General features: G+C 43.1%; 1 long non-coding RNA gene across 1 annotated transcript in view; it reads right to left on the bottom strand.

The window, feature by feature from the left end:
- The window catches only part of LOC143106145 (uncharacterized), a 58,078-nt gene extending 41,273 nt beyond the window's left edge, over positions 1-16,805 (bottom strand). Inside the window, exon 1 of the long non-coding RNA XR_012983632.1 lies at positions 16,564-16,805. This is a non-coding gene — a long non-coding RNA (uncharacterized LOC143106145). The remainder of the gene's footprint in view (positions 1-16,563) is intronic.
- Between the last annotated feature and the right edge of the window lie 2,087 nt (positions 16,806-18,892).

The raw sequence follows: 18,892 nt of genomic DNA, 5'->3' as shown, positions 1-18,892 counted from the left end.
ATTCGTCATTCCTAACCATCTGGCTCAGGAGATACTTAAAGTGGTGGCCCGGTCTGAGGATGACATATAAAGAGCATTAGCAGAGGCAGAAACATGAATTTAGTTGGAGAGCTTTCTGGCCCGACCCGATGAATGTTTCTCAGGAAACTGCCTCCATTTTCAAAAACCCTCCCCACCACTGGTAGAACTTGGTGAGGAGAGGAGATTGAAATGGAGAGGATGTACTACACAGGACCTCCTCCTCACATGTATTGAAGGGTACGTTTAAATTCTGAACAGGGATAATTCCCCCTTTGAGAGGCTGTGCACATGAAGAGCGTCAATTGCTTTGTTCGAGGTGAGACCCCCTCTAACTCTCAAAGGAGTGGGAGGCACGTCCGTGTACTGTTCATGAACCCTAACGCTGTGAGAACTCTCAAGAACTTGACCCCTTCTGACAGATGAGAACAAAAATAAGTGTAAAAAAAACAAAAACAACAAGCAATACCTTTCACCTTGTAGAAGTTGTAAAGAAAAACGTGAGAACACACATGTAAATGAATCGAGTACTCTTTAAAAACTCACTCTTGAACCTCATGGTACAGCGGAATTTTTTGGCATCTGTTCTGTCTGCAGTGTAACCGCCATCATTCCAACAGAAGTAATTGAGGTCGCTCAACTTGTCATGGTGCCTAATTGTTTCCTGATCCATTTCCTGCATATCAAACAGCGCTGACACAAGAACATCTATGGGAGAAGCCGGTTGACAGTAATGCAAGGGAGAAAAATTTTCATGTTTTTGGTGAAACCGGGCAAGAGAGGGCAAGAGATTGGCTCCAATTATTATCGCCGCACTGGGGGCCTGTGAAGCTAATGCGGTTCCCGAGGTCAAACGATTCAGCAGTGCGACGGGAATTCCATCTGACTTAGAGGGACTTTCAGAAAGGTCAAAAGATTCCAATGGAAAAAAAATGGCATGATAAATGTTGGGAATGAGACCAATTAGTTGTCTGATGGAGAGAGAGACCGACAGTTTAATCAAACGTTGCATCACTTATCAATTAATTTCCTTTGGTTTATTCTTTTAAAATAACAAAATACAAATCCCTTCATAACATAACTGAAGCAGTGAATGCATTCAAAAAATCATTGCATGGTCTGTGAACTTTTCAATTGCAAATAAATATTATATATGTTTTGAATATTCTATCAATCAATCAATCTTTTAAATACAGCATCAACTCTATCACAACATGTTGTTCAACATGCATGTAGAACCTCACCAGCAAGAAGAATACACTTACAGGCTTCAACACATCTTAGGCTTTCATGTCAGTGTTGAAAAGACAACTCCCTCCAGATGTCTGATATCAAATCACAGCACGTGGAGGATGAAACTCCAATCTGAGCAAAGCGTTTGATGATCAGAGATCATTAGCAAACCTCAGAAACAAACGAGCGACACAAACGGGCCTAGCCAGGCTGCCCTTGAAACCGAGAATAAGCTCCATCTGAAGCCAACACAGGTGCACGTTTCAGATAAAGAGGATGTGCTACTTCCTCCAACAATCTACATCTCATTTGGAGCGTACCATATCAAACTGAGTCACTTGGAGCGTACCAAATTAGTCAGGCGGTCTACTTCCAGTCATTCTTGCAGGCAGTGCAGGATTCGCTGACTGCTGGAGCGTGTTAGAATTGAGATCCACAGTGGTGCAACTTCAAGGTAGCACCTCACACTATTCTTCAATGGGGTCCACTGAGCAATGCAGCATGGGTTATGATCACGACAGAGAGAGAGAGAGAGAGAGAGAGAGAGAGAGAGAGAGAGAGAGAGAGAGAGAGAGAGAGAGAGAGAGAAAGAAAGCTCCAGGCTGTCCATTTCCCACAGGACTGCAAACCCCACTATTTCATTAGAGGCAGAGTCACCCTTGCACACACACACTGACAAAGCTTCGCCATGCGTGTCCTATTTGTCCAGTGTGATGACATTCCTGTCCCATTTCTCAGACATGGTCCATTCATGAAATGATGACACCATCGGACTAAACTGGTATGACTCACTGTAGTGAGGCTCTTTTTTCGGTGTGTGTGTGTGAGAGAAAGAGAGAGAGAGAGACTCATACTTGCAAACTACTGTGTAAAACATTTATATGGCAAACACGTTTCGAGAGGCATGTACAAGCTTTTGATATGTGACCTACAATAGCATAAGAGTGCATGCACTGAGCAGGCATTAGATGAGTTATAGAGTGTAGTATGGCTTCTCCATCACTGGTCAGGTGGCTTCCTCTACAAAGGACTGCCCTTGAATTTCGAACCGTGCAGTCCCTCCTCAGCCACCTCCCCACCCTTCACCCATCTTCCAAAGCCCTCAAAGAGCTGTCACCCCAACCCACCACACCCCCACCCCCCACCCCTGACATTCACTCTCTCCGAATGATGAAATGCATCCCTGCTCTCATGACACCACCCCCACCTCTCTCCCTCCCTCCCTCCCTCCCTCTATCTCTCTCTATCTCTCTCTCTCATCTCTTCCTTCTTTACTCCCTCCCCCCATGGTGGCAATATCAGGGGGTATCCTGCTGGGGCTGCTGCTGCTGCTGCTGCTGCTGCTTCAGTGATCTTCTAAGTGTTGGGGCTTTCTATCCAGTGTGGCAGGCTACGCTCTCCAGCCAAGACCTCTGAATAACACACCGCTGGCTGGCTCGGAAAACAACTCACGTTACTCCTACCTGCTGTTGGAGGAGGACGGTTTTTAATCAACACCATTTGTTCAGATGGAGAGTCCGAGAGATGCGCAGATGAAATCTGCCATGGATCAATACTACACTCTGTGGCGGCACAGGCCATGTTTCTAGTTCTAGCCCATTTTAATTTTTTTATCACCAACTTTTTTTTCTTCCTCTTCTTTCTCTAGCACTCACTCTTCCATCTGTCACACGGCCCTCTTGCTCTTCCTCTCTCTGCAGCACGGTGTCCAAGAGGGCTGTTCTGGTGGAGTGCAACACATTGTTTCCCGATTAGGAGGCACTCAGGACTCTATGGACACATCGTGTTTTTTTCCCATTAGTTAATTAGCTAGCAAGCAGGCGAGCGAGCGAGCGAGAGAGTGTGGGAGAGAGAGAATGTGAGAGAGTGGGAGAGAGAGTGAGAGAGAGAGAGTGGGAGAGAGAGTGTAGTAGGACCTGGTCCATACTGCAATTACCACTCTAACTGATGACTGTGGGACGGGGCCAATGATGGCTCGCACCAAAAGCGGGCTGAATTATACCCACACGATTCGTGCAATTAGGAGGCCATTTGAGGAGGACAGTAGCCATAACTCAAGAGTGTGCTTCATCAGAGCTCTCGCTTTCACGAGGGAAATAAAACGCTCCCTAGCCAATCCGTAAGCCCTTATCAGTCAGCGTAACAGCAGGAGGCGGAGCAATAAAGCCATCGCTTGACTGACAGGTAGAATAACAATATAATGGGGAGAGGGAGTCTTGTCAAAACCATTTAAATTTAAACCATTTTAACCCAGACCATAACAGCAATGAAAATGTTGTTTGGATAACTGCTACCTGAAAGCCATGGGATTTCCAAAGGAAGGATATTCACAGTGATGTCCCTGAATTACATGAAGCCATGGTAAAGCAGAGTAGCATTTCCGCCACTGAATCTATCCCACCATCACATCTCCAGATTATGCCACAGTTACAATGCAGCTGCATGGTATAAAGCCGGACCATTCTACTTTTTATGCTAACATTAGCTGGTACCATTAAGTCTGCTGCTAATAGACAGTATCTAGAATGTTGTTAAAGAACAGGGCACAAATGTCTTCCTGCCATGCTTGGTATAAATACTATATCAGTAAACATTAGGGGTTTCATCAACTTACATCATCTTATCAACAATTAAAATTACTAGTCAGTACTGTAAGCAGCAGTTAACTAGTCATGCATGGACAAAATTATTAAAGGCTAAACAGGCTAGGCTTTCCTATGTATGGAAGTACCTCAGGAAAATGAGACCACAGTAGTGACTGGTAAGTGAGAGTGAGATGTACTAATGTACAAGAACACGTCTGCTATGGACCATTTAAAGATGAAACACCCATTGCCAACAGCTAGCACCAGCAATGTTAGCACCTTGCACTTTACTAGTACATAATTAATGACTACGAGTATCAACAACTATTTATGGAAAACTTAGCTTGAAGTTAACAAGATAGGTATTGACCTTGAGTTGGGGCAGATCAGGCATGATCTGATCTGACATTTCACTGTAACCGTTCACAGAATCCAGGCCATACATATTCATGTGTGAAGTCCAGGTAGAATATTTTGCTCAGTAAATGCTGCAGATATTCTGCGACTAGACATAAAACAGCTTAAAGGGATGTCTCCTGGGTGAAGACTGGGTTTTGCCATCCAGATGCCTCTGCAAAGCTACCGCTGATGGAATGCCAACGTGTGCATCTGCAAATGAGTGCGAGTCTGTGTGTGTCTATGTGTGTGTGTGTACACAAGTGTGTATACGAGTTCATGTGTGAGTGTGTGCACGCTGTGGGCGCTGGCACAGCAGATCTGATTTCATGGCTCTCTCTCCATTCTGTCTTCCTCCCTCCCTCACTACTCACCACACACACACACACTCACACACAGAAACTGGCTATCTGCTTTCGGCTGTGTGTGCACACCACGCATGAGGCACGCTCTAATAAACCTATATCTCACATTCTCCAGGTTTGGGCGGCGTAGCAAAAAAAAGCTGAGAAAAAATAAACATATGAAAAAGAGCACTCGGAGAGCACGGGCCTCCACAAAGGCCAAATGCCATCTGCTGTGTCACGAAACATGATAACTAAAAAAAAAGTGGGCGAAAGTGAAACTAAATTTGTGGAACGGCCCAGGAATTCGTATCTCGTTTTCGTATTTAATGGGTTCTTTCTTAGACCATGCTTGTCATTGTTTTTACATATTCCTGCTTACTTAGACAGACAGACAAGCAGGGAGGCAGGCAGGCAGACAGACAGACAGACAAATTACTTTGGAAACATAAGATCCTTTGTAGAGGTAAAAAAATATAATAAAAGATACTAGTCTCCATTTGTGTGCGAGAAAGCAGATGTGACGGCTCGTTCGCTCACGCTCACCTCATCCAGCCTCAGCTGATCAAGGCCCCTGCCTTTCACACCCAAGACTGTGGGGAGAGAACGAGAGACTGGAGAGCCTTGGACTGGTCCGCCACGGAAGCCTCCCTCACATAAAGGAGCATTGATGAGAGAGCTGGCACATCCACTGCCGCATTCTGCAGCAGACAGAACCGCTCTTTTATTCCATGCCAGCGTTTAAGTGGAGAGAAAGGAGAGAATGAGGAGAAGAGAGGGAGGGAGAGAAAGATAGAAAGAATGTTTTGCCACCTCAAGTGACAGTCTTTTTATGAACTGATGCTGCCTGACCTCCGCACAAAACATTTGTCTTTCTTTCTTTCCTTTGTACACTATCACACCATCAGGGTGTGCCGGCCTGACACGTTGAACACACAACGTCGTTAATGGCCTGAGCTCAATGCCAGTGACACTTGAGCCCTCTTTTCCTAAAAAGGAAGTAACAGCTTGTTCAAGGCTCGAGAACTGCCTCTGTGGAGTCCGACTGAGAGAAATGTCAACTAATATAAGGATGCCACTAGATTTCCTGTTCATTCCTCGGAGGCATCACTCGGAAATGGCCAGCTTTCCCATTATTTTTCACAGAAGCCAATTGAACATCAGAGAAAATACATCTCAGATACTTGGATAATAGTTTTTTTTTTTTTTTTTTTACTCCAGGATGTGCCAGTATAGCAAAAGTCTGACCACCTGCTCCCCATACCTGTTCTAGCAAAAAGCAGATAAAACAAGCAAAACGAGGGAATAGACTCATAATGTCCAGCATTTGTCTCCTAATAGTGCTGCTTCTCTGAGAACATGGACCTTTGGGCTTTTTTCCCCATTCCTCAACAATAAAAGAAGCTTCCCATACTAATTACTGTGGCCTTCACATAGGAGACTGAGAGCAGGAGCGTGAACCGGCATCCAAAATAGGCTTGAAACAGGAACAAGAGCTACCTCATGGGTAAATCTGTAGTTTCTATGGTTCTGTGTCTATACAGATAAGGGGTTTCGGATCAGGACCTTCGCGTGTAATGAGTAGATCATTAGGACTCTACCGCATCAGTTGCTTATCTGTTTATCTTCAGCCAAAAGGCTGCTTAATGTACTTCAACGCAAGCACGCTGGGTTGGTGATTTCAGGAGCAAGTGCCACAGTTCGACCCCTCACATGAGAAGCCGACTTACGGGCGGCTTAGACGCGATGTGATCCACTGCGAGGCAGGCCGTTCAATTAATTCGATTTTTAATTCTTTTATTTGCCACGGCTTACGTGTACAGTGGCCTATTATTTTCCTGCAACTTGCAGGGGTTTTCTTTGGTGATTGCATAATGGGGAACGCAGACGCTCACTGACTACTCCTGGTCTAAAGCTCATTATTATTTCTTTTCTGAGTGCGTTTTGAAGAGCCAGCTTTTGAAATGCATTCAAAAACACAGTCTTCTGAGCTCTACTAATCCCCTGCCATTCCGGAATGGGAAGACCCGACTCGAAGAGAGCACGACTATGCAAAACAGTCAGGAGCTTTCTGCATACATCTAATTAAAAGAACTTTTCAAAAGCCAATTTATCTCTGAACAATAGCATCAAATACAGCGGAGAAAACAACTAAAAGTAATTCAATTTAAATTGTTCTGGTGGAAAGGGAGATGAGGTGTTTGGCCAGGTTGCTGGGTCCTGGGTTCTAATTAGAAGAAAGAGAAAAGCCAGTGGTAGCCCAGAGATAGCCTTGACTTACCTCCATGAAAACACATATATACAAACACACACACAAACTCACACACACACACACACGACATTTTTTAAGTGGATCCTCCTGACGCAGCTGTTTTTGTTACTGTTACTGAAGAAACAAATAGCTCCTCTGAAAGAGCTAAAGCTGAGGCTGTCCTTAGTATGGGCAGAGCAGAGGATCAAGCTCCTCTCCCTAGAGGCCCAGGGCCATGCTCTCCCTCGACTGTGGAGAGGGTTCATTAGGACAGCACTTTCCCACAGCAACCCCCCCCATACCCTTCCACTCTCTACTGCCTCAGCAGCACACCACACATGGGGGGAGGCCTAGCAACACAAAATGTATGGAGCTGTGGCACCAGCTTCTCTTTCGCTGCACGGGCAGCCCCAGGGCTAAACCATTAGCGCTGAACAAACAGCACCATATGGTGCTTTTCCTGAGACACCCCAAATCAAGGATCAATGGATTCTGCCATCAAAACAAACAAACTGAGCCATCCTAGAAAATAACTATAACAACAAACACAGCCTGTCCATGACATGACACTTTGTCTGTTCAGAACACCTAACTAACTAACGAGCAGCTATAGTTTCCTATGCTTTCCTACATTCAAACTGGCATACCAATGCAAACAACAATTTAAACAGGATGGAGTTTGTTTCTGGGATGTCCATTGATGGTGTCGCATCAGCCTTACTGCGACGACATCAGATATGGCACCAGCACGGAAGGCCTTCCTTTGACAATGGTGAGGCTCGTTCTCTGCACGGTCGCGACATGCGTTCATACACAAAAACCGCATCTCAAAATAGAGGCGATCAAACCGACGCCAGTGAGAAAAGGCTGCCAGTGGCACTGCGTTACACAAAGTTTGCATCATCCTGCTTTTAGATATCCAGCAGAAAATAAGGGCATGCCAGGAACGACCAAAATAGCAGCATGATGCACAACAATTTCAGGGGTGGAGTCGACGCTAAAGAGACTCAAAATAAACAAACATTTAAAGAGCTCCCCCTATTGCAGAGGACAATGCAAAAAAGCCAAAGAGTTCTGGCGACGAGCCAGCAAAAAATGCAAACAACTGCACTAAACTTTGGCTCATTCAGACAATAACAAATTGCTTTTCTTCAATGCCATCATTTGCTTGCCAGGCTGAACGCTCGGGTAGACGCCGAGCTGTTGTTGGCAGGAGGCAGATGAGCAGTAGAAGTGAGAGCTTAATTCCTGAACTTGCCATCAGGGCAGACTGCAGGATCCCCTGATGGCAACCATGCAGGTGGGGAGGATGTGGTCTGCAGCTTCATTCGTCAGCCAGTCACACACACACACACACACACACACACACACACACACACACACACACAGTCACACACACACACACACACACACACACACAGCTGTGTTTACCATCACAGGGTGGCCCAGTGATTACAATTAAGCAGCTCTTATCCCTCCACATAATCAAGTCTGGGCGTGGAGCGTCGGGGGGGTTAATCCCCAATAGTGTGACTGTGCACTCTACCTATCCATCAGGATGGCCACTCGAGGGAGACACGAGGAATGGGTTTCTCCGCCTTGGCGTCGACGAATGCGCCCGCAAGCTTGGGCACAGGGAGGATGAATTACATGGAACATGGAATGTTACCTATGAGATCAGACGAGCTAACCCCCCCCCCCCCACCCTCCCTCAATGCAGACAGCTCAAAGCCAAAACAGGGGCAGGGATGCCCAAAAAGAGAGGATTAGTAGATGCTCAGATCCAAGGTGTGTGTGTGTGTGTGTGTGTGTGTGGGGGGGGGGGGGGGGGGGGGTAACACAGACACAACAGATTCCCTTAAGATGGGGGGATATTTGTGAGCGTGCCTTATCTCTGCAGCCGCTGCTACTACTACTCTTTACTGGGTCTTTCTTTATCTCCCTCTTCCTGCCAGGGGCTGGAATGAAGAAAGGGACAAGGAAATGGAGGGGGATATGGGGGGGGGTGAAAACATCGATAATCCATCCTTCCTGAAATGCTGTGCAGATAATGGAAACGGGCTACTTTGAAATATAGTGCACATTGGGTGGCAACGGCGATGACGCATCAGTCATGTCCGCCAAAACTTTATTCCTGCGATCTACCGACTAATCCTCTCAGAGAAGAATAGATTACTTCAGCAACAACAACAACAACAACAACATCAACAACACATTCCTCACACATGCATTTACAGCACTCAATACACAAACATATGATCAAATTAACATTGAACATACACAATCAAACTAACACACTCACAAAATCCCCATCAATTTAAAATAACTTTTTTTCCAGCAGAATAAGAAGGCTGCCTGTAGGGAGAGAGGGCACCGAGCATACAGTGACCCTGATTGTCTCATGCTTTTAGCTGCCGTCATTCCGAGGTAAGGGTCGGAGGGATCAAACGAGAAAATGTCGGAGGGAGGGATATTTCTGTATTTGGCCCATTTTTTCCCCCTCCTTTGCAAAAAAAGCAAAGGGATTTGGGCTTTTAATTGCGCTGCCTTTATGCCGAGAGAGCATCCCGTTTGGCTTGCATCGGGGGAGACAAAAGCGAACAGATTAACCTCCAGTCAGATGTCACAGCACACTGGCAGGCTGTTGTTTTAATAACGGTGCCAGGGTACTGTGGAGAAGGGAGAGGCGATGCTGCAAAATCTTGTTTTAAGAAAAATCACTACTTTGGCAGTCATTTCAGGTCAGCCTGTGGAAAAACACTGAGAAGAATGAGCTCAAGCCTAGTGAGAGAGAATGCGCTGCTCATACCAACAGTGAAATATTGTGAAAGGTGCTGGCACTGAAAAATTGGGACAAAAAGCAAGCAATGCCCCCAGATGCTGTTGCAGTTCTGACACAAGGGACTCAAAATGCAAGGCTAGAGTATATGTTTAGCTGGGGCTATTGTATTTGAAGACCGAACTAGGCAATACAGTATATGCTATGGCTGTGTTTTGGCAAGATTCTGGCGATAAGATAGGCAGATTTATGAAAACTGTCATTGTTTAAAGACACACACTATCTGCATAAAATGTAAGTAAAAATGTTTATTACTAATAATTATATTATTTAACATAGATTACAACGATACTATTGAGTGGCCAGATTTAAGAAAAACACAAATTACACAACATAATACTGCAATATTCACATTGTCCTACACCCCCTAATTTGTGCTATACAATTGTTTATCCTTTATCATGGACTGCGTTTACATGAATTCAGTATCCCGGTTATGAGGCTTATCCCTATTTTGATCATATTCAGGATATGGTGTTTACATGAACACAAAGAAACCGGGTTATTAATAACCCTCTATACATGATGGTTGGCAACAATATAGTTCTAATAGCACACCTTATCCCGGTTCATAATGCAATTGCAAGTTTGCATTAGAAACCGGGATAAGGTGTATACATGGAGCAGTATCCTGGTTTCTTTCGTAGTACTCCACCTAGCATAGGGTTTCTCAAAACCAGGATAAGGACTTATCCGGGGTTCTGAAATCGAGATCTGTTTACATGCGCAAATACAAAACCGGGATACTTCAAAATCCTGATCAAAACCGGGATACTGATGTGCATGTAAACGTAATCAATGTATATGTTTCTCACAGTTGGTTACGGAATGGTATTTAATAAAGGACAACTGAAGGACCTTCCCAAAATGCATGCCTTCCCCAATCATTCCCAAAATTTGCCCAGATTTATTTTTCCTAAGCCATGCTACTGTGGATGGATGGATAATCTGTGAATTTCTTAAATATAATCACATTTGAGCAGATCATGGGCGCCTCGTGGCAGCAGACTCGGAGAGCAGAGCATATGCATTATGCTGATCTCTAAGCTCATCCAACCTCTTTTTTCAAGTCCAAACCAATCTATGGGGTCCTCAGAGGGGGGTTCAGCCACGGGCTCCTTGGGAGTCACAGACCTCTGTTGATGAGCAGGGTGAAGGGGTATAGGAGTGTATGTACCCATACATGTGTGTGTGTGTGTGTGTGTGTACAGATTTTGATGATGTGCATGTATTTTTACAAACAAATCCACACACTGATTTTTTTAATACCACCATTATTATACTTCATTAAGTACCTAAAGAACCCAAAGGATAGACCTTGAAAACCTAATGAATACACCACACAATTAATTTCTATGTAATAATAATACAACATCATCAAGTAGAGAAGAGACGAGGAGAGGAGAGGAAGAGCTAGATGCAGAATTAATCCCCACAGCATGCAAATGATGTCACCAGAAAATGCTCCTATACACAAAACATTTCAGAAATAGTAGCTCATTAGCACATGAAGTGATAAAAGGGAAGTCCACATTTAAAAAACAAACAATCCCCTTTACAAAACCGTCTATAAGTAAGTGGTATAGTCCAATCACCAGGACCTGATACAGCCAATCATGCACTGATTACCAAGTCAATCCTTGGCTATGTCCTTCACTGCTATGTGCAGTAACTCATGGAAAATGCAAACATAAAAATATAATTTTTGTAAACAAACTAACTGAAAGGAATTCATCCAAAATAAAATTTATTATGGCACGCTACTGACAGACTTCAGAGCCTCCAACAGCAAACCATGTTTTCGTTTTACGTGGCTGCCTTTAGCTTTGTTTATGGAACTGCCTTGCACTTCCACACAAAGAATTCGGCTAAACCACCGTGCCATTATGTGCCAGGCCAGGCTGAGCAGGCGACGCACTGTTGAGAATTCCGGCGCATACCAAACAGGCTCGGGTCTTGGGGCGTCTGGTGCCACGCGAGCAGGTGCCGTGGCCATAAAAGCTCATTCAGCCTCTGCTGCGCCACCTCTCTGCCCACACAAGCACTCTACCGAGCGCCATGCCAACTCCTCTCTGGCAGGCTCACAACCCTTAATGTCACTGATCACTCCTACTCAAACAGGCCATCACCCCACATATACAATGCACACATCATGGCTGACGGTCTGGAGAACGCTCACTCCTGGGGTGACGTGCGCTGTGGTGGGATGAGCGATTACCTGTCACGCAATAATGGATGATATTCCACCCCGATGCGGCAGAAATGTGGGATTTAACAATACTCCTGTAATCCTAATCTGACAAGAGATCAACAAGGTGAGCCACCTGAATGGGCCCAAAATGCACTGCATTTTCCTAAATGCGAACACACACACACACACACACACACACACACACACACACACACACACACACACACACACACACACACACACACACACACACACACACACACACACACACACACACACACACACACACACACACACACACACACACACACACAAATCGCAATCCATGTTTGTCACTGGATTATGTACACAAGTGAGGACGAGGCAGAAACAAATGGAATGTGTGTGGATGTTAGAGAGCTCCATTAACATATGAACTTGGAGAGCTCCATTAACATATGAACTTGGCTCTTGATGGATGTTTATCTTAGGGAGCAACATTCCCTCTGTGCCTCACATTTCCAGGGATTCTTTGAATGCATGAAGGGGATGCAAATAGCCAACATACTGATATACTGGACTTGGACATCACAGGGAGGCCTCATATATTCCTGTGCACTGTGTATGGAAATGGTTGATCATAACCAGACAAACAGACATGATTTAATCATACTGTAGCAAAGACTGAGATTTATTGAAAGAAACACTCACTAAAATCAATGGGCCCTATTTTAGCGATCTAAAACGCATGGTCACTAGCGAATATCTTAATTAAATTTAGTGGGTTGTCCATTCCGGGAATGGTTTTGTTATCAAACGTCAAGGCGTTCCTATGTTTCTTAATCAGTCATGGGTGTGTTTTGGGCGTAACATCATTTAAACCAATGAGATGACATCTGTCATTCCCTTTAATAGCAATAATGGAACTTCAAACAGCGCATCAGTATTTTGATAGGCAGCAGCGCATTTCAATGAATCTGCTTGCATGGAAGACCGTATGGAACAGGTATTCCACTAAACCATGCTTTACTAAAACCTAGCAGAGTATAGCCTATTGCTCATCTATTATTTGAACTCATTGACAAAGTGAAACTAACTTCACTGGTGTCATAGTCAATGACAAAACAGTTATACAGTTAATTACTATTGACTTACAATGGGTTACCATCGAAAACATAGCCTGAAAAAAGCCAGACTGACTAAAAAACCTAAGGTCATTTATCCTGCAGAGGAGTTGCTGCTTACATCTTGTGACAGTGCGTCTTCAGCTGTGCTTCATATGCGTTTTTTGCTCTAGACCAGGTTTTTCTTGGTCAGTGGCGTAATGATTTTTAGATTGTGCAAGATAGCGATTTTTAGATAATGCACCAGACCCTACCTTAGGTCGTTAAATGCCACACCCCTGGGCGCAAAGCTTAACAGAAGTGAAGTGCATGGCGCAAAACTCGTGTGTAAAATAAGAATAAACTTTGCGTCGGGATGATAATCCACTTTGTGCCAGGTTTTGCCTCGCGAAAATAGGGCCCATTATGTGAAAGAGAGGGCCCATTATGTGTGCAATGACTGCACCTTTGCTATTAATCACATTTTGTCTGTTATCACATGCATAAAAACTGGAGTCTTCAGATTTTTCAGTAATCAATCAAAGTATTACGTGGGTATTCTATGGCACCTTTGGCTATCCCAGGCTTGAGTGACAGACATTGGATACAACTGTAAGTCACCCATCCTAATCAGCAGCATTTTGGCTTAGAGATTATCCTCCCCCAATCTGTTTGTGCTCTAATAGGCCTGCGTCTAGCAAAAACGCCACACTTTAATTTATAGGCCCCGTTACTCATCATCATCAAAATACACCTACTGTATGTTCTTGTTTTCATTTTAGCACATTCTGTAACCCAACTGGTCAGTCATACATATATACGTTATTCAATGGAAAAATGGCTGTCTGATTCTAAATGTATCCAATCAACATTGCATGCCTTGTCAGTCATGTGACACTTTGCATCTTCGAAATGGTCAGCTCAAACTCATCCAAAAATCGTTTCAATTGTTACTCTAATCAATATGCATACAAAAAGGAGCTCTCACTGTGTCTTCATCAGCCATGATCATGTTCTAGACTTCAAGTGCTGTCTCTCTCATCACAGTGTTGTCATGCACCAGATTTCAATATTGTTCCTTCCTCAGAGTTTTGTCAACAACTCTTTACTTGGAATCACTGCATCAGTGGATGTCCAAATAAAGACACTTAACAGAGTCACTTACACAAGACCAAAGCCAAGTGTTCATTAGAGGAGGAATAGTGCTGCTTTCTTATTGTGCAGCCAATTGCCTCCTGCTCACAATGGGCCTCTGGAACAACATCATGTTACCTTGTACACTTCAGGGGAATGTTGTTTTACACAAAATGTGTTGTATTAATGGCATCAACAAACTTAAAGGTACAGTCAGCGATTGCGCAGGAAGTCGCGTTTGTTTGTTTTTATTTATATGTTTATTTATACATGTTTTTATTTATATGTTTAATTATAATATATAGTTTCTATAATATAATTAGAATATATAGAGGCTTTTGTCCAAAACAACGTGCATTATATTTTAACCCAGGGCCAAACGAAACACACCAGAGAGGTAGCTCACCCCAACCTTCAGTATTCTCAGAGAAACTGACAGAGTTTTGTTTTTGTTCGGGGGACACTTTGTTTGTTTACAGTTTTTGGGCCCCGACCGTGGCGCAACTGGCTGGGGCACCTGCACTGTACGCCGGCGACCCAGGTTCGATTCCCGCCCCGTGGTCCTTTCCGTATCCCACCCCGATTCTCTCTCCCATTCACTTCCGGTCACTCTCCACTGTCACTATCATAAAAGGTATAAAAAGGCCAAAAAAATATACTTAAAAAAAAAAAAAAAAACAATACGTAGGCAAATTTCACATAATGTACATTATACTGTTTTGCGTCATTTGTTGCTGGCAGGTGCTGGTGCATGGAAGCTTAGTCACTTGTGCTGGGCTTATTGTCACCAACTTCAGTTTCTGCTCAACATATTCACTACACTTCTCTTTCTAACACATCCCATTTCATTGCATGAATGTTTTTGTGCATGTTTGCTTCCTTTGCTTGCATTCACAGCTTAGCTTGTCAACCATTTGCTAATGCTCCATACAGTTAAACTAGCCTAGGCCTATTGGCTGATATAAAAACAAATATAGGCCTACTTTTTTTTCATGAAAGAAAAAACATTGTTTAAATTTAACTTCAATGATTAAGGAGCATGTGTGTTTGGATCATAAGCATATGACCTGTATAAACTCTTTTAATTCTTCATAAAATACCAACATCCCATGTAGCTGTTAAGAGTATTAAACCATTGGCCCAAGCAGTGTGAAATAACTCAAAAATAATAAAAGTAGAATTGCATAGGCCTAAGTGTAAAAGCTGAGACTTCCCACATAGCAAGAAGCTGGTCTGAGGGCATCTGGCATTCTGCCCATTCCCCAATTTTTGCAATTTTGACCAATATTTTTAAATATTCTGATGGTGGGTCAGAAGTGGTGGTCCAATATCTGGAAGCCTAATTTCACGATCTGGGTTTTTGCTCACAATTTGGTCCCCCTCACTTTGAACCATCTCCTGCGCCCCTGTGCAACACACTCTAAAGGAACACACACTGCCTGTGTTTCTGTGAGGGGAAAACTGTCATTGAAGCACAAGTTGAGCCAGCAGCTTCCCAGAGCATGACCTTGTGACAGATCGCTGCAGCTATTTATATTCATTCATAGTACACTGAATATGCATGCAGTCTTGCTGCATCTATTTTTTCATGCAGTAGTCATGTAAAGCGAATCCAACACCCCACTTGCCTCTCCAGTGCTAGGGACAAATCTGTGCCTGTGTTTCATAAATCTCTCTGAGAGGAAACTTTGAGATCAAAATGCTTCCTGAAATGCACATTACAGCACATTTTCAATATTTAAAGACGATTTTACAGAAAAAATCCTTACAGTTTTCATCATTCAAGGAAAGACAAAAAGGAGATGTGTCATCTTTGGTATAATACTTAATTATGACATCTTCCATACAGGCCAAAAAAACAGAATTTATAATGAAAAAAAAACAGCTTTATGGACAAGCTAATCCCACTCTACAAGTCGTGCTCAAACGTGCAAGACAAACCCCACAAGAACATGGTGTAAACAATCATGTAGAGGATAGTAGCAACACATATTTACAGTATGGTGAGGTAGGTACAATGATGCCCTATATCCCTGCCACTACAGTGTTGCTGTTCAGGCTTTCAGAGACTGACATACACGTAATTAGACTTTGTATAGCCTCACTATTGCACCAACAGACCATCACAAGCTAAAAATCACACAAAATCAGTAGTAGCCTAAATACAGCACTCAGCGTGCACATCATAAAAAAATTATATTTGATGGCTGACGCATTCTCGCAAAGGCAATATTCATTCATGATTCTAGCCTAAACAACAATAACATAAACTCTCATTTATCAAATTCATTTCCTGACAGCAAATGCACGTCTTCACATTGATACGCCAATTCCCTCTATCAGTAGGCTACCCCTCCAAACCGCACAGCAACGCGTGGCGCATTAAAAACCTACTTTCAGCATTGTAAGAGCTCAATCTACAAATCATCATCATCTTCCCTTAAGTGAACAAATGAAATGCATACAACACATAAATAATAATAAGACTACCTTTTTCTTCACTCGCCTCAGAGTGTGGGTTGGGAGACAGCACGCGTAAGGAGAGCTGCGTAAACTTGCCAGCGGTAGGCTATCAGCGGATGGTTCTTCAGTGTTGTGGATACTTCACCTCAGTAGGGTTGATTTCTTCAGGAGGAACTGCTTTCAGGAATGCAGTATCGGTGTGTGCGTGTTATCCAAGAGAGTAGAATTAAACGGCAAGAAATATTAAGAGGTTACGCGGAATCCAGAGAAGCACCGTGCTATTGTCCGGCGAGTGAGATATTCCGTATCAAAAAAGCCATTCAGGATGGATGTCCATGCTGAAAGTGCTTTATTAGATTATTTCTCAAAAATCTGCAAGGAGACGTTACGGTCGCAGAGCAGACAAAATATCCTTACTCCGTGCTTCTTTCTTCAAGTTTGTAACGATATTTCACTCCAAGAGCTTCTGCAAACTGCTGGGTAGATAGGTAGGTAGCGGTGGTGGTAGGTCAGGTGTATTAGGATCTCCAAACTGCGGACCACAAAGCAATAGCCTAGCCAATTTTCGAAATATGCGCTTAGATAGTAATCCTTATCTGGGGTTGCAAAGCATTCAAAACGAAATATTTTGAAGAGGTCTTCCTTTAGTTTTTTCTTCGACGCGTTTCTGATCTACTCTAATTGTCGAGATCACTCACTCTCAGCGCAGTATTACAACCGCTAAAACAACACAGACAGCAAGCAAGCCTATCAGAGAGAATGCAAGTTTTATCCCGCCCCCTGTTTCGGGGCAACCTTCGAGGAACAAAATGCAGTCGTTCTTGATTGGTTCGTTTTGTATTATCAATCAAGAACGTATTTATCATATCATTGGGTAAAACGCTGTCAATAGGCTAATAAGATAAATGAAGCGCTTTGCATTGATGTATGAAAAGACAGGGTGCGAAGTTATACAGTGCATCTCCTCACTGAAAACCTATAAAGGTGAAGTATTATTACTGCTGCAAAATTGATGTAATTAATGCAGTTTGCAATGTGGAAGAAAAACTGTAAAACACATTTACATGTGGCAAATAATGTATAGGGCAAATTCAGATAAAAACAAAAACATTTTCGTAATTTTAATTTATTTGCATCCATTGTGGTCCAATGTTTTTTCCTCCACAAATGTTTATTTTGTAGGCCAAGTTGCCGACTTGAAGCCCTGCATGGCGAAGTAACTGTGCTGTGAAAACTGTGCTGTGAAAAATGACCAGGCATAGCAATGAAATGTGAACTGTAAACACAGTCATTCAGTCAATTGTAATAACCTTAATTCTCATTCAGAATATATAAGTCACTGTAGTCCAATAGGCCTACTGTATAATACATGTGATTAGGCCCATCACAGAAAAACTATCGAACTTGCACTTCTATGGCTTCCATAGTGAGTGGATTTAGGAGTGGGATTTGTAAGTAAGGCGTAGCCTAATGAAACATCAATGCAAACAACAACAGAAAATAAAATATTTATCAGAACTAATTGGGCAATTAAACCCTGCTGCTCTATGTGGTAGCTTGAATTAGTAGAGGTCCTGGGTAATATTTGTGTGCACTTTATTTAGCGGAGAATATCTCAACTGTTATAGACTAATATGACCCCATTGAACAAAGTGGGATGTGTGCCAAAATCTCTACCCGAGATGAAAGTCCTGAAAATGACCACAACAGATGACACTATTATCACACCACAGGTCAATGGGACTTTTTCCCCCTTTATAGATATCCCCATACATTTCTACCAGATTAATCTTTATATTAGGATAAATACTTTTTTTATTACACTTTGCCAATAAAATAAAATAAAATATGCAAATGAGGCAATATCTCATTAAATATGCATACATATAAACCCTTGAAGCTACAGATTTTCTGAAGTGACTTATCCACAGGATCTACTGACACTGTCATCAGGTGACACAGATGTCTTAGTGTGCCTATTATACCACATAACAAATGTTCTGTCTCATCCGCAACTCAGGAGTGAAAAGATTAATATTACCCTTCATGATATCTGCATAGCGCTGGGAGATGAGCTCACACAGTGTCTCCCAGCATTACATGTGCTGACTGGGTGCGATACAACCAGCAAAATATCAACCAAACTTGCAGCTCTGAACACTGTCCACAAACCAGACAACTCTTTTCTGATTCTCAATAGCAACTGTCCACAGCTAACAGAGTGCAATACAAATATCAGAAACATTCTTGGTCAAATGTCTCAAACCATCAACGGACATGGAGACATTTGACGACCTGCGCATTGCTGCGTTTGATAGTAATGCCCTTAAGATGGACTTTGAGAGGGCCACTTGCA

The sequence above is a fragment of the Alosa pseudoharengus genome, unplaced genomic scaffold, assembly GCF_046254945.1.
Source record: "Alosa pseudoharengus isolate Yale_2024_CS ecotype anadromous, Long Island Sound unplaced genomic scaffold, YU_APseudo_1.1 YU_APseudo_1.1_scf_6, whole genome shotgun sequence".
NCBI classification, from domain to species: Eukaryota; Metazoa; Chordata; class Actinopteri; order Clupeiformes; family Clupeidae; genus Alosa; species Alosa pseudoharengus.
This window is presented reverse-complemented; position numbering and strand designations above follow the sequence as displayed.